Raw genomic sequence first — 15,288 nt, 5'->3', positions numbered from 1 at the left:
AAATGAAAGACTCCTCGGACTCCTTTCTAAGAAAGCGATATTTAGAGAATTTTGTGCCTAGAAAACCCAGCTAAAATAAAATAATACAATCTCTGGAGGGCAATTTTTTCCGCCATCAGATCACCCGAGGAAGGCGTGAGGTAGGAGGCTGTGAACAGAGCTGCGTGGCATGAGCTGGAAGACCACGAGCTGAGCCGCGTGGCGTGAGCAATGAGGCTCTGAGCTGAGCCGCGTGGCGCGAGCGAGGAGGCCGCAGGCTGAGCTGCGTGTCGCGAGCTAGGAAGCCGTGAGCTGAGAGGCCACGAGCTGAGCCGCGTTCCGCAAGCTGGGATGCCCCAAGCTGAGCCGTGTCCTGTGAGCTAGGAGGCAGCGAGCTGAGCCATGACCGATGAGCTAGGAAGCCGTGGTCTGAGCCGTGTCCCGCAAGCTAAGAGGCCTCAAACATTGCTGAAATCGTAGTCTAAAGCATCCAGCAATTTGTCATTCTCTCCTGCCATCTGTAGCCAGACCCAGTCAATATCGGACACTAATAAATATTTTCTCGAAATGAAAGACTCCTCGGACTCCTTTCTAAGAAAGCGATATTTAGAGAATTTTGTGCCTAGAAGCCCAGCTAAAATAAAATAATACAATCTCTGGAGGGCAATTTTTTCCGCCATCAGATCACTCGAGGAAGGCGTGAGGTAGGAGGCTGTGAACAGAACTGCGTGGCATGAGCTGGAAGACCACGAGCTGAGCCGCGTGGCGTGAGCAATGAGGCTCTGAGCTGAGCCGCGTGGCGCGAGCGAGGAGGCCGCAGGCTGAGCTGCGTGTCGCGAGCTAGGAAGCCGTGAGCTGAGAGGCCACGAGCTGAGCCGCGTTCCGCAAGCTGGGATGCCCCAAGCTGAGCCGTGTCCTGTGAGCTAGGAGGCAGCGAGCTGAGCCATGACCGATGAGCTAGGAAGCCGTGGTCTGAGCCGTGTCCCGCAAGCTAAGAGGCCTCAAACATTGCTGAAATCGTAGTCTAAAGCATCCAGCAATTTGTCATTCTCTCCTGCCATCTGTAGCCAGACCCAGTCAATATCGGACACTAATAAATATTTTCTCGAAATGAAAGACTCCTCGGACTCCTTTCTAAGAAAGCGATATTTAGAGAATTTTGTGCCTAGAAAACCCAGCTAAAATAAAATAATACAATCTCTGGAGGGCAATTTTTTCCGCCATCAGATCACCCGAGGAAGGCGTGAGGTAGGAGGCTGTGAACAGAACTGCGTGGCATGAGCTGGAAGACCACGAGCTGAGCCGCGTGGCATGAGCAATGAGGCTCTGAGCTGAGCCGCGTGGCGCGAGCGAGGAGGCCGCAGGCTGAGCTGTGTGTCGCGAGCTAGGAAGCCGTGAGCTGAGAGGCCACGAGCTGAGCCGCGTTCCGCAAGCTGGGATGCCCCAAGCTGAGCCGCGTCCTGTGAGCTAGGAGGCAGCGAGCTGAGCCATGACCGATGAGCTAGGAAGCCGTGGTCTGAGCCGTGTCTCGCAAGCTAAGAGGCCTCAAACATTGCTGAAATCGTAGTCTAAAGCATCCAACAATTTGTCATCCTCTCCTGCCATCTGTAGCCAGACCCAGTCAATATCGGACACTACTAAATATTTTCTCGAAATGAAAGACTCCTCGGACTCCTTTCTAAGAAAGCGATATTTAGAGAATTTTGTGCCTAGAAAACCCAGCTAAAATAAAATAATACAATCTCTGGAGGGCAATTTATTCCGCCATCAGATCACTCGAGGAAGGCGTGAGGTAGGAGGCTGTGAACAGAACTGCGTGGCATGAGCTGGAAGACCACGAGCTGAGCCGCGTGGCATGAGCAATGAGGCTCTGAGCTGAGCCGCGTGGCGCGAGCGAGGAGGCCGCAGGCTGAGCTGCGTGTCGCGAGCTAGGAAGCCGTGAGCTGAGAGGCCACGAGCTGAGCCGCGTTCCGCAAGCTTGGATGCCCCAAGCTGAGCCGCGTCCTGTGAGCTAGGAGGCAGCGAGCTGAGCCATGACCGATGAGCTAGGAAGCCGTGGTCTGAGCCGTGTCCCGCAAGCTAAGAGGCCTCAAACATTGCTGAAATCGTAGTCTAAAGCATCCAACAATTTGTCATCCTCTCCTGCCATCTGTAGCCAGACCCAGTCAATATCGGACACTACTAAATATTTTCTCGAAATGAAAGACTCCTCGGACTCCATTCTAAGAAAGCGATATTTAGAGAATTTTGTGCCTAGAAAACCCAGCTAAAATAAAATAATACAATCTCTGGAGGGCAATTTTTTCCGCCATCAGATCACTCGAGGAAGGCGTGAGGTAGGAGGCTGTGAACAGAGCTGCGTGGCATGAGCTGGAAGACCACGAGCTGAGCCGCGTGGCATGAGCAATGAGGCTCTGAGCTGAGCCGCGTGGCGCGAGCGAGGAGGCCGCAGGCTGAGCTGCGTGTCGCGAGCTAGGAAGCCGTGAGCTGAGAGGCCACGAGCTGAGCCGCGTTCCGCAAGCTGGGATGCCCCAAGCTGAGCCGTGTCCTGTGAGCTAGGAGGCAGCGAGCTGAGCCATGACCGATGAGCTAGGAAGCCGTGGTCTGAGCCGTGTCCCGCAAGCTAAGAGGCCTCAAACATTGCTGAAATCGTAGTCTAAAGCATCCAACAATTTGTCATTCTCTCCTGCCATCTGTAGCCAGACCCCGTCAATATCGGACACTAATAAATATTTTCTCGAAATAAAAGACTCCTCGGACTCCTTTTTAAGAAAGCGATATTTAGAGAATTTTGTGCCTAGAAGCCCAGCTAAAATAAAATAATACAATCTCTGGAGGGCAATTTTTTCCGCCATCAGATCACTCGAGGAAGGCGTGAGGTAGGAGGCTGTGAACAGAGCTGCGTGGCATGAGCTGGAAGACCACGAGCTGAGCCGCGTGGCGTGAGCAATGAGGCTCTGAGCTGAGCCGCGTGGCGCGAGCGAGGAGGCCGCAGGCTGAGCTGCGTGTCGCGAGCTAGGAAGCCGTGAGCTGAGAGGCCACGAGCTGAGCCGCGTTCCGCAAGCTGGGATGCCCCAAGCTGAGCCGTGTCCTGTGAGGTAGGAGGCAGCGAGCTGAGCCATGACCGATGAGCTAGGAAGCCGTGGTCTGAGCCGTGTCCCGCAAGCTAAGAGGCCTCAAACATTGCTGAAATCGTAGTCTAAAGCATCCAGCAATTTGTCATTCTCTCCTGCCATCTGTAGCCAGACCCAGTCAATATCGGACACTAATAAATATTTTCTCGAAATAAAAGACTCCTCGGACTCCTTTTTAAGAAAGCGATATTTAGAGAATTTTGTGCCTAGAAGCCCAGCTAAAATAAAATAATACAATCTCTGGAGGGCAATTTTTTCCGCCATCAGATCACTCGAGGAAGGCGTGAGGTAGGAGGCTGTGAACAGAGCTGCGTGGCATGAGCTGGAAGACCACGAGCTGAGCCGCGTGGCGTGAGCAATGAGGCTCTTAGCTGAGCCGCGTGACGCGAGCGAGGAGGCCGCAGGCTGAGCTGCGTGGCGCGAGCGAGGAGGCCGCGAGCTGAGAGGCCACGAGCTGAGCCGCGTTCCGCAAGCTGGGATGCCCCAAGCTGAGCCGTGTCCTGTGAGCTAGGAGGCAGCGAGCTGAGCCATGACCGATGAGCTAGGAAGCCGTGGTCTGAGCCGTATCCCGCAAGCTAAGAGGTCTCAAACATTGCTGAAATCGTAGTCTAAAGCATCCAACAATTTGTCATCCTCTCCTGCCATCTGTAGCCAGACCCAGTCAATATCGGACACTAATAAATATTTTCTCGAAATAAAAGACTCCTCGGACTCCTTTTTAAGAAAGCAATATTTAGAGAATTTTGTTCCGAGAAACCCAGCTAAAATAAAATAATACAATCTCTGGAGGGCAATTTTTTCCGCCATCAGATCACTCGAGGAAGGCGTAAGGTAGGAGGCTGTGAACAGAGCTGCGTGGCATGAGCTGGAAGACCACGAGCTGAGCCGCGTGGCATGAGCAATGAGGCTCTGAGCTGAGCCGCGTGGCGCGAGCGAGGAGGCCGCAGGCTGAGCTGCGTGTCGCGAGCTAGGAAGCCGTGAGCTGAGAAGCCACGAGCTGAGCCGCGTTCCGCAAGCTGGGATGCCCCAAGCTGAGCCGTGTCCTGTGAGCTAGGAGGCAGCGAGCTGAGCCATGACCGATGAGCTAGGAAGCCGTGGTCTGAGCCGTGTCCCGCAAGCTAAGAGGTCTCAAACATTGCTGAAATCGTAGTCTAAAGCATCCAACAATTTGTCATCCTCTCCTGCCATCTGTAGCCAGACCCAGTCAATATCGGACACTAATAAATATTTTCTCGAAATAAAAGACTCCTCGGACTCCTTTTTAAGAAAGCGATATTTAGAGAATTTTGTGCCTAGAAACCCAGCTAAAATAAAATAATACAATCTCTGGAGGGCAATTTGTTCCGCCATCAGATCACTCGAGGAAGGCGTGAGGTAGGAGGCTGTGAACAGAGCTGCGTTGCATGAGCTGGAAGACCACGAGCTGAGCCGCGTGGCGTGAGCAATGAGGCTCTGAGCTGAGCCGCGTGGCGCGAGCGAGGAGGCCGCAGGCTGAGCTGCGTGTCGCGAGCTAGGAAGCCATGAGCTGAGAGGCCACGAGCTGAGCCGCGTTCCACAAGCTGGGATGCCCCAAGCTGAGCTGCGTCCTGTGAGCTAGGAGGCAGCGAGCTGAGCCATGACCGATGAGCTAGGAAGCCGTGGTCTGAGCCGTGTCCCGCAAGCTAAGAGGCCTCAAACATTGCTGAAATCGTAGTCTAAAGCATCCAACAATTTGTCATTCTCTCCTGCCATCTGTAGCCAGACCCAGTCAATATCGGACACTAATAAATATTTTCTCGAAATGAATGACTCATCGGACTCCTTTCTAAGAAAGCGATATTTAGAGAATTTTGTGCCTAGAAACCCAGCTAAAATAAAATAATACAATCTCTGGAGGGCAATTTTTTCCGCCATCAAATCACTCGAGGAAGGCGTGAGGTAGGAGGCTGTGAACAGAGCTGCGTGGCATGAGCTGGAAGACCACGAGCTGAGCCGCGTGGCATGAGCAATGAGGCTCTGAGCTGAGCCGCGTGGCGCGAGCGAGGAGGCCACAGGCTGAGCTGCGTGTCGCGAGCTAGGAAGCTGTGAGCTGAGAGGCCACGAGCTGAGCCGCGTTCCGCAAGCTGGGATGCCCCAAGCTGAGCCGTGTCCTGTGAGCTAGGAGGCAGCGAGCTGAGCCATGACCGATGAGCTAGGAAGCCGTGGTCTGAGCCGTGTCCCGCAAGCTAAGAGGCCTCAAACATTGCTGAAATCGTAGTCTAAAGCATCCAACAATTTGTCATCCTCTCCTGCCATCTGTAGCCAGACCCAGTCAATATCGGACACTACTAAATATTTTCTCGAAATGAAAGACTCCTCGGACTCCTCTTTAAGAAAGCGATATTTAGAGAATTTTGTTCCGAGAAACCTAGCTAAAATAAAATAATACAATCTCTGGAGGGCAATTTTTTCCGTCATCAGATCACTCGAGGAAGGCGTGAGGTAGGAGGCCCTGAACAGAGCTGCGTGGCATGAGCTGGAAGACCACGAGCTGAGCCGCGTGGCATGAGCAATGAGGCTCTGAGCTGAGCCACTTGGCGCGAGCGAGGAGGCCGCAGGCTGAGCTGCGTGTCGCGAGCTAGGAAGCCGTGAGCTGAGAGGCCACGAGCTGAGCCGCGTTCCGCAAGCTGGGATGCCCCAAGCTGAGCCGCGTCCTGTGAGCTAGGAGGCAGCGAGCTGAGCCATGACCGATGAGCTAGGAAGCCGTGGTCTGAGCTGTGTCCCGCAAGCTAAGAGGCCGCAAACATTGCTTAAATCGTAGTCTAAAGCATCCAACAATTTGTCATCCTCTCCTGCCATCTGTAGCCAGACCCAGTCAATATCGGACACTACTAAATATTTTCTCGAAATGAAAGACTCCTCGGACTCCTTTCTAAGAAAGCGATATTTAGAGAATTTTGTGCCTAGAAAACCCAGCTAAAATAAAATAATACAATCTCTGGAGGGCAATTTTTTCCGCCATCAGATCACTCGAGGAAGGCGTGAGGTAGGAGGCTGTGAACAGAACTGCGTGGCATGAGCTGGAAGACCACGAGCTGAGCCGCGTGGCATGAGCAATGAGGCTCTGAGCTGAGCCGCGTGACGCGAGCGAGGAGGCCGCAGGCTGAGCTGCGTGGCGCGAGCGAGGAGGCCGCGAGCTGAGAGGCCACGAGCTGAGCCGCGTTCCGCAAGCTGGGATGCCCCAAGCTGAGCCGTGTCCTGTGAGCTAGGAGGCAGCGAGCTGAGCCATGACCGATGAGCTAGGAAGCCGTGGTCTGAGCCGTGTCCCGCAAGCTAAGAGGCCTCAAACATTGCTGAAATCGTAGTCTAAAGCATCCAACAATTTGTCATCCTCTCCTGCCATCTGTAGCCAGACCCAGTCAATATCGGACACTAATAAATATTTTCTCGAAATAAAAGACTCCTCGGACTCCTTTTTAAGAAAGCAATATTTAGAGAATTTTGTTCCGAGAAACCCAGCTAAAATAAAATAATACAATCTCTGGAGGGCAATTTTTTCCGCCATCAGATCACTCGAGGAAGGCGTAAGGTAGGAGGCTGTGAACAGAGCTGCGTGGCATGAGCTGGAAGACCACGAGCTGAGCCGCGTGGCGTGAGCAATGAGGCTCTGAGCTGAGCCGCGTGGCGCGAGCGAGGAGGCCGCAGGCTGAGCTGCGTGTCGCGAGCTAGGAAGCCGTGAGCTGAGAAGCCACGAGCTGAGCCGCGTTCCGCAAGCTGGGATGCCCCAAGCTGAGCCGTGTCCTGTGAGCTAGGAGGCAGCGAGCTGAGCCATGACCGATGAGCTAGGAAGCCGTGGTCTGAGCCGTGTCCCGCAAGCTAAGAGGTCTCAAACATTGCTGAAATCGTAGTCTAAAGCATCCAACAATTTGTCATCCTCTCCTGCCATCTGTAGCCAGACCCAGTCAATATCGGACACTAATAAATATTTTCTCGAAATAAAAGACTCCTCGGACTCCTTTTTAAGAAAGCGATATTTAGAGAATTTTGTGCCTAGAAACCCAGCTAAAATAAAATAATACAATCTCTGGAGGGCAATTTGTTCCGCCATCAGATCACTCGAGGAAGGCGTGAGGTAGGAGGCTGTGAACAGAGCTGCGTTGCATGAGCTGGAAGACCACGAGCTGAGCCGCGTGGCGTGAGCAATGAGGCTCTGAGCTGAGCCGCGTGGCGCGAGCGAGGAGGCCGCAGGCTGAGCTGCGTGTCGCGAGCTAGGAAGCCGTGAGCTGAGAAGCCACGAGCTGAGCCGCGTTCCGCAAGCTGGGATGCCCCAAGCTGAGCCGTGTCCTGTGAGCTAGGAGGCAGCGAGCTGAGCCATGACCGATGAGCTAGGAAGCCGTGGTCTGAGCCGTGTCCCGCAAGCTAAGAGGTCTCAAACATTGCTGAAATCGTAGTCTAAAGCATCCAACAACTTGTCATCCTCTCCTGCCATCTGTAGCCAGACCCAGTCAATATCGGACACTAATAAATATTTTCTCGAAATAAAAGACTCCTCGGACTCCTTTTAAGAAAGCGATATTTAGAGAATTTTGTGCCTAGAAACCCAGCTAAAATAAAATAATACAATCTCTGGAGGGCAATTTGTTCCGCCATCAGATCACTCGAGGAAGGCGTGAGGTAGGAGGCTGTGAACAGAGCTGCGTTGCATGAGCTGGAAGACCACGAGCTGAGCCGCGTGGCGTGAGCAATGAGGCTCTGAGCTGAGCCGCGTGACGCGAGCGAGGAGGCCGCAGGCTGAGCTGCGTGTCGCGAGCTAGGAAGCCATGAGCTGAGAGGCCACGAGCTGAGCCGCGTTCCACAAGCTGGGATGCCCCAAGCTGAGCTGCGTCCTGTGAGCTAGGAGGCAGCGAGCTGAGCCATGACCGATGAGCTAGGAAGCCGTGGTCTGAGCCGTGTCCCGCAAGCTAAGAGGCCTCAAACATTGCTGAAATCGTAGTCTGATGACCAACAGCAGCACCAATAAGCTCAGTCCTACATACAGAGTCAGCTGGAACAAAGAGCTAAATAAGAGGGTGGATGTGAACAGTAAAGTCTTACATGCTCTATAGAAACACGGTACAGCCACATCTGTACTATTACACAGGACACATGTGAGGAACAGGAGACATTAACAAAGAGCATGAAAATAGCTAGAGATTATCACACAACATGTTACACTATTTTGTAAAAACAGGCCTGCAGTCGTTCCCCAGCAGCACAGGGCACAAGGCAAGGGCTCACCCTGGATGGGATGGGATCTCAAGTTCATTATTAAGAAAATAAAATAAAAAACAACATCTTTTTTTCTTAAAATTAAAATGACAGTTTCCCATCACTGTGTGATCAGGTAAATGCTGCTAGCAGGACCCCCACACTACTGTTGTAGTGTGCTGCTGAATGCTTACCTCAGTTTTTCATTATCCCCTCCTTCTTCATCATGTGCAGAGAAAAGGAGAGCAGTGGAAACAGGAGAAAGGATTGTTAATAAAAACAGTGTTCTGTTAGTCAATAAAGACTAAGAAAATGTCACTCTTGAAACTGAAATATAAATTATGAAAGATATTCTACAGAGAAAATGATTAGATGGAGAACAATGAATTAGTGTCATGACCAAAGTGTTAATATCCCAGGGCACTGATAGTGAACAGGTGAGATTAATTATTTTATGAAAATATTATAATATATTTATTGTAGCTTTAAACAAAATGTAGTATTTTATATCGGTAAAAGACAGCCATCCTGTTTTGGGGGGGGGGGATTTATGCGTATTGCATGTCTAGGCATGCCGGTCAGCTAATGTCCGCGGCAGTGGGTAACGGGGCGTCAGCACAAGAGCTTTTGGAGTCGTGAGCGATAAGCCCATGAGAAGGAAGCAAACAATGAAACAAATGGCCGTCGGTTGACAAATTGTTGCAGGGTGACTGCAGAGTGACTGTAACATCTCGTTTAACCACTGGTCCTGGGTGTAAGAAGCAGACAGCCAGCAGTCCCATCCTGGCAGAAAGCACATTACCTCTATTTATTAATCTGTCTTATTTGTGAATAGTATAAAATAATATATTTCTAATTTAAATAAAAGTCGATCTCTAGCACCACAAGTCTGGGGCTCTGGCATAGGCCCGGACGCCCCGCTGCAGGCCTCGGGTGTTGGATAAAGTATCTGTCACGATCGGGGTGGTGCAGGCAGGCAGCTGGGTACAATCGGGAAAGAACACGTGGGTAAGCAGGGGGCGTGGCACACATGAGGAGCCGACGAGCAGGTCATGACAGAACCCCCCCTCCAAAGGCGCGCTTCACCGGGCGTGCCAGGGAGGAGGCGACAGACGGGACACGGGAACCGGGACCTGGAGCAAAAAAAACAGAACCATCAACGAGAGACGGGAAACAGGACCGATGCACAAAACAGAGCAAGAGACAGGACGTGAGACAGGAGCTGACAAAGGACAGGGAAGGCAGAAAGACAAAGCAGGAAAGGGGACATAGCGGGAACAGGAGGAACAAAAGGAAGGAGGGACAGAGGCAGGGAAGAAGGGAGAGAAGGCGGGGGAACAGGGGAAAACCCGAGGGAGCCCCAGCGGGCGATGGGAGGCGGCCGGAGGGGCCGCAGCGGGCCGGGAGGCCGGAGCCGGAGGGGACCCCGGAGGGGCAGAGGAGGCACAGGAGCGGGTGGACCAGCAGGCGATAGCGGAGCCGCCGTCGGGGAGCCCGCTGGCGACCGACCAGGCACCGGAGGTGGGAGCGAGGCAGGGCGACGAGGCCGCGGAGGGGGCCCGCAGGCGACAGCCGACCCAGAGGGCCAGGACCCGCAGGCGCCAACCGAGCCTTAGCGCAGGCGAGGGAGGGCGAGCCAGGGGGCAGGGCGGGTGGGACCCCAGTCCGACGTCTGTGTCCCCTTCCCTTGCGGGACACAGACAAAACGGCCCTCGATCGGGGTCACTGAAGGCAAAGTCACTAGGGCAGGCAGTGGAAGGGGCGCCTGCCCGGAAGCTGCAGGTTGCTGCAGGGGGGGCGCCTGCCCGGGAGCTGCAGGTTGCTGCAGGGGGGGGCGCCTGCCCGGGAGCTGCAGGCTGTAGGAGCGGCAGAGAGGGCGCCTTGGGCGTGGTCTCCGCAGGCAGCCGCGGCTGCACGGGATCGGGGTCCGCAGGCAGCGGCGGCTGCACGGGAGCGGGGTCCGTAGGTAGCGGTGGCTGCACGGGATCGGGGTCCGCAGGCAGCTGCGGCTGCACGGGATCGGGGTCTGCAGGCAGCGGCGGCTGCTCGGACTCGCAAGCCGCAGGTGGAGGAAGCTGCGCAGACGTAGCGGACAGCGGTGATGGCTGCTCCGGCTGCGCAGGTTGCAGAGGCGGGAGCTGCGCTGACAGCGCAGGCAGAACTGGCAAGTCCTGGGAGGGGGAGACGGGCGCGATCCTCTTCGGGACCCGGGGCACTCGGGGGATCCAGTCCCTTACAGCCCTAAAACCTCCCCAATTTGCCAGTCGTTCGGGCCAGTAACTGTACCGGTCCAGGGGCGGTAGCTGCTCCAGGGGGATAGGCTCCAGCCCAGGGAACGTGAAGGGCTCATCCTCGTCGTCGTCGCTGGGAGCCCAGAGCCTCGCTAGGGAGTAGGCTCCCAGATAGAGCGGTTCTGGGTCAGAGCCCAGGACGAGCTCCTTTCTCTCGCCCTCCGCGAGAGGCCAGGGGTTGGCGAGGGAGCAGGCGTCCAGACTGATCGGCTCCTCCAGGTGCTTCCTTCTCCTCTGCTTCCTCCTTTTCTTACGGTCTGTCATTCTGTCACGATCGGGGTGGTGCAGGCAGGTGATTGTGCGGGTTAGCTGGTACGAAGCAGGCAAACAGGCAGGTATCGGGGCAAAACGGGGGTTTATTGGGGGAAACTAGGACTAGCGACTAGGGACAGACAGGAAACCATCACCAATACTACAGCTAACAACAATGACAGACAAAGGACTCAGGTAAGATACGGACTGAAATACACAGGACTGATTGAAAATAATCAGACACAGCTGGGTACGATCAGGAAAGAACACGTGGGTAAGCAGGGGGCATGACACACATGAGGAGCCGACAAGCAGGTCATGACAGTATCTAACTACAATTGTTTAATCAGCGGGATAAAGTGCCATAATGGATGTATGACAAATTAGTATAAATTTAAAATCAATAAGATTTAATGAATAAAACAATTTAGTTGTATTTTATTAGTTTTATTTTAAGTAAGATGCTCCCAGTTTATTATTAATTTAATAGCTGTAGGAGTTAGTGAGGGAGCAGCATGGTGGTGCAGTGGTTAGCACTGTTGCCTCACACCTCTGGGTCCCGGGTTCGAGTCTCCGCCTGGGTCACATGTGTGTGGAGTTTCCATGTCGTCGTGGGGTTTCCTCCGGGTACTCCGGTTTCCCCCCACAGTGCAAAAACATGCTGAGGCTAATTGGAGTTGCTAAATTGCCCGTAGGTGTGCATGCGTGAGTGAATGGTGTGTGAGTGTGCCCTACGATGGGCTGGCCACCCATCCTAGGTTGTTCCCTGCCTCGTGCCCATTGCTCCCGGGATAGGCTCCGGACCCCCCGCGACCCAGTAGGATAAGTGGTTTGGAAAATGGATGGATGGATGATTCACATGCAGATTTAAATCAATTACTTATGTTTAACAGTAATATGAACTGGAATCTGCAGGATTCCAGCAGCACACCAATACCAGCCAGTGTCCTTCCTCTTCAGCCCACTCATTGTCACAATGAAGGTTTTATTTTCTGTGTCATCCCTGATCAGGACAGGCCTCCCATCCAAACTCCCAGATCTCTCTGATGCACAGGAGCCCCCAATGTTACACCCCATCCTATGTCTTTTGTTGTTTCCATAGTAACACTGAACACTGACACTATAATAATTAAAATCTATTTAGAATATTAAAATCTGCTTTGCTAATGGCATGGTGGTGTAGTGCTTAGTGCTGTTGCATCACACATCTGCAACCAGAGTCTGACTCTCTGCTATGGCTCTGTGTCTGTGGAGTTTGCATGCTCCCCCCGTGTCATCGTGGGGTTTCCTCCAGGGATTCTGGTTTTCCCCAATAGTCCAAAAACCTGCTGAGGCTGATTGGAGTTGTCAAATTGGCTGTAGATGTGCTTGTGTGAGTGAATGGTGTGTGTGAGTGTGTCCTGCAATGGGTTGGCACCCTGTCATGGGACTGTAGGATCACACATGCACATATCACAAAGCTTAAATTCCAGGTGGCCTGAGACAAGGCCTACCCTGGTACGAGAAGGCACACATCGACCTAGGCCCCAAAGGGGGGTTTGTGACCCCACACACATAGATAACCAGGGAGGCCAGCACTCCAACTTTTATTGCCCAAAGCTTTAACAACCTACAGATAGCAGAGTGGATCCCCAGGGACAGGGGCCCCTCGACTTGGCACACAACCCCATCCCCCGACGTCCTGCCTTACATACCACTCACCCAGCACCCCACAGAAAGTTTCTTTTAAGTTTGGCTTTTGTATATCTGTATATGTATTTACTCTTGACTACTAGTCTTAATATACAGATATGTACAGGTTATGTTCGAATGTGTCTTAACTTTTGGAGATTCTTTTTCTTTGTTTGACAAACCTTCCCCCCCCCTTTTCTTTGCCACATTCCTCGGCAACCCTTATCTGATCTTTGTATTCTACCATGCCTATCTAAGGGTAAGATGTGCTTATGACATGAGAATATGTCATGTAATGTCTGTATAAAGGGTAATATCTGTTGAGGTACAACCTAAACCACCTGTACCATATACTGGTGTGAGTAATAGAACATAACATAATAGCATAATATAAGTAATCATTAATTAATCATCACAGATGGTATTTGGTGTGAACCGTTGGGCTGGTACGGCATGTTTGGTATCAAACCGAAGGAAAATCACTCCAGTTTCCAAATCTGGTCAATGGTTACCACAAAAGTGGATATATCAAAAGTTACACCAGCCTAATGAAAATCACCATTACCAGAGAAGTCAGTCTGGTCATAAATCCCAAAAGGACTGATACCGACCCCCTTCCGAAAGCCCGCCAAATGGATGGTCAGCCATTGGTCCAGGACTCGAATTCCTGGTCACTCCTAATCACGAACCTTATGCTATAAAACCTGGCATCTCAGAACAAAGCAGCGGAGAAAAAGCAGCGGAAGAAGAAAAGAAAAAGAGAAGAAAACGGAGAAACAAGCAGCGTTCTTAAAGCCCGTCGGTGAAGACCCAAAGAACTGCAACTCAGCCCAAGCTTCACCAGAAGAAAGAACCGGAGGAACTCCACTCCAACAACCGCTGCAAACACCGCGCCTCCCTGAGAGCCATCACCCATCAGCTCATCAGCCACTGCAACCAACTGCAAAGACCTCCCTCTCTCCTGCATCCAAGTAAACCAACTTCCTTTCCTTTCTAACAACCTAAACTGTCCTATTCACCTGCTATATTCCTTTAGGTTTATATTCCTACAAACTGCTTGCTTTGCAGAACAGTTTTCCCGTTTCAGGTTAATCATTTTAAATCTGGTCACTGCATTTTCATGATTACATCGTTTGTGTCTTTTCCGTTACTTCATGTTTATTGTTTGTTAGGTATAATGTCTGTTTTATGTTAGTTGTAGGAATAAATGCATGTCTTTTTACACAACTTCAGCCTCCGTCATTGACTGCTCACAATAGTCCCTGCCTCTGTGCGATCTGGCTACTATGCTCTGAAACCTCTAAACTCGCCTGAAATATCGCGAGACTCTCTCTCATTGGCCGTGAGGGGAGCTTCGCTACCGATCGTTTACATTACCTGGTGACGCAGCTCGCTGGACGAGCCTACTAACCCAGGTTATTAAGCGATACTGGTTATTAATGAATCCCATTTAAGTCTCACATTAACAGATATCGGGGATTCGCAATTGAGTTTGGAGGAGCCGACCATTCGGCATAACAATTGGTTAATAATCAGCATTAAATAATAATTAATTAAAAGTTAATTAATTTCAAAACATATTGGTGGAGATATTAAAATTTACCTGAGCTAATAATTCCTACAGGACGTTCCCTGCCTTTCGCCCATAGGGACCCTGAATTAGACAAGCAGTTTCAGACAATCGATGCATGCAGCACTGGAACAGATATTACAGAGTACAACTGTAACATTGGAATTTGCTGCAATGAAAAACCACCTACAGACATGTCAGCTAGTCTGCACACAACTCCTTTGGACTATTTTTATATCTTCACTTCTTTAAAATGATAAATTAATGATTAATCTTGAACAAATGTTGATGTGTGTTTCTTCCTGCTAGAGGGAGTCTTTCCTTGCCAGTATCGCCTCAGGCTTACTTGGTGGGGGTTTGCGCCGGTTATATGTAAAGTTCTTTGTGACTATGACTATTGTTAAAAGCGCCATATAAATAAAATTGAATTGAAATTAATTGAGTAGTAACAATTCATCCCCACAAGGATGAAAAATGCCTGAATTAAGTTGCAAGCTACATGGATTTGTCTAGATTTGTATACGTAAGTGACTGGCTGTATGTCTGTGGAAAATTGTTGTCATATCACAGACTGATCATAAACTACCAGTTGCTGCATCCTGAGGACTCAGTACAGCTTCCAGGTGTAACAAACAGAGCGTGATCTGTATCTGATGAGGTTATCAGAGCTGAATTACAGGATGTCTCTCTAAGAATTAAGGCTGATGTGCAAGTCAATATTCCAATACATTCATAGACACATAAAACTACAGCCATCCACCCATCTATCTTATACCCCTTTCTCCTGGTCAGGGATGTGGGGCCTGGAGCCTATCCCAGGCAGGACAGGGCACAGGGATGGAGTACATCCTGGACAGGATGCCAGTCAGTCATAGGCTACATAGACACACACTCTCTATTAGAGACACCATTTAGCCTGACTTCATGTCTTTGGACTGCGGGAGGAAACCCACACAGCACATGGAGAACATGCAAACTCCACACACACAGAGCAGAAGCCAGATTCAAACCCCTAAACATGGAGGTGTTAAGTAACAGCGCCGCCTACTGGACCACCGTGCCACTAGCATAGAAACTACAATGCCAATAAATTACCTTATTTCACAATATCTGAAAATAGGGGACTATCCCCACAAAGAAGCACAGATCCCCTTCATGAAGGAAACTGTAGGGTTAATTAGTTTTT

This window comes from Brienomyrus brachyistius, chromosome 4 (assembly GCF_023856365.1).
Source record: "Brienomyrus brachyistius isolate T26 chromosome 4, BBRACH_0.4, whole genome shotgun sequence".
In the NCBI taxonomy this organism is placed as follows: domain Eukaryota; kingdom Metazoa; phylum Chordata; class Actinopteri; order Osteoglossiformes; family Mormyridae; genus Brienomyrus; species Brienomyrus brachyistius.
The sequence above is the reverse complement of the archived record's forward strand: the minus strand, read 5'-3'. Positions refer to the sequence as shown.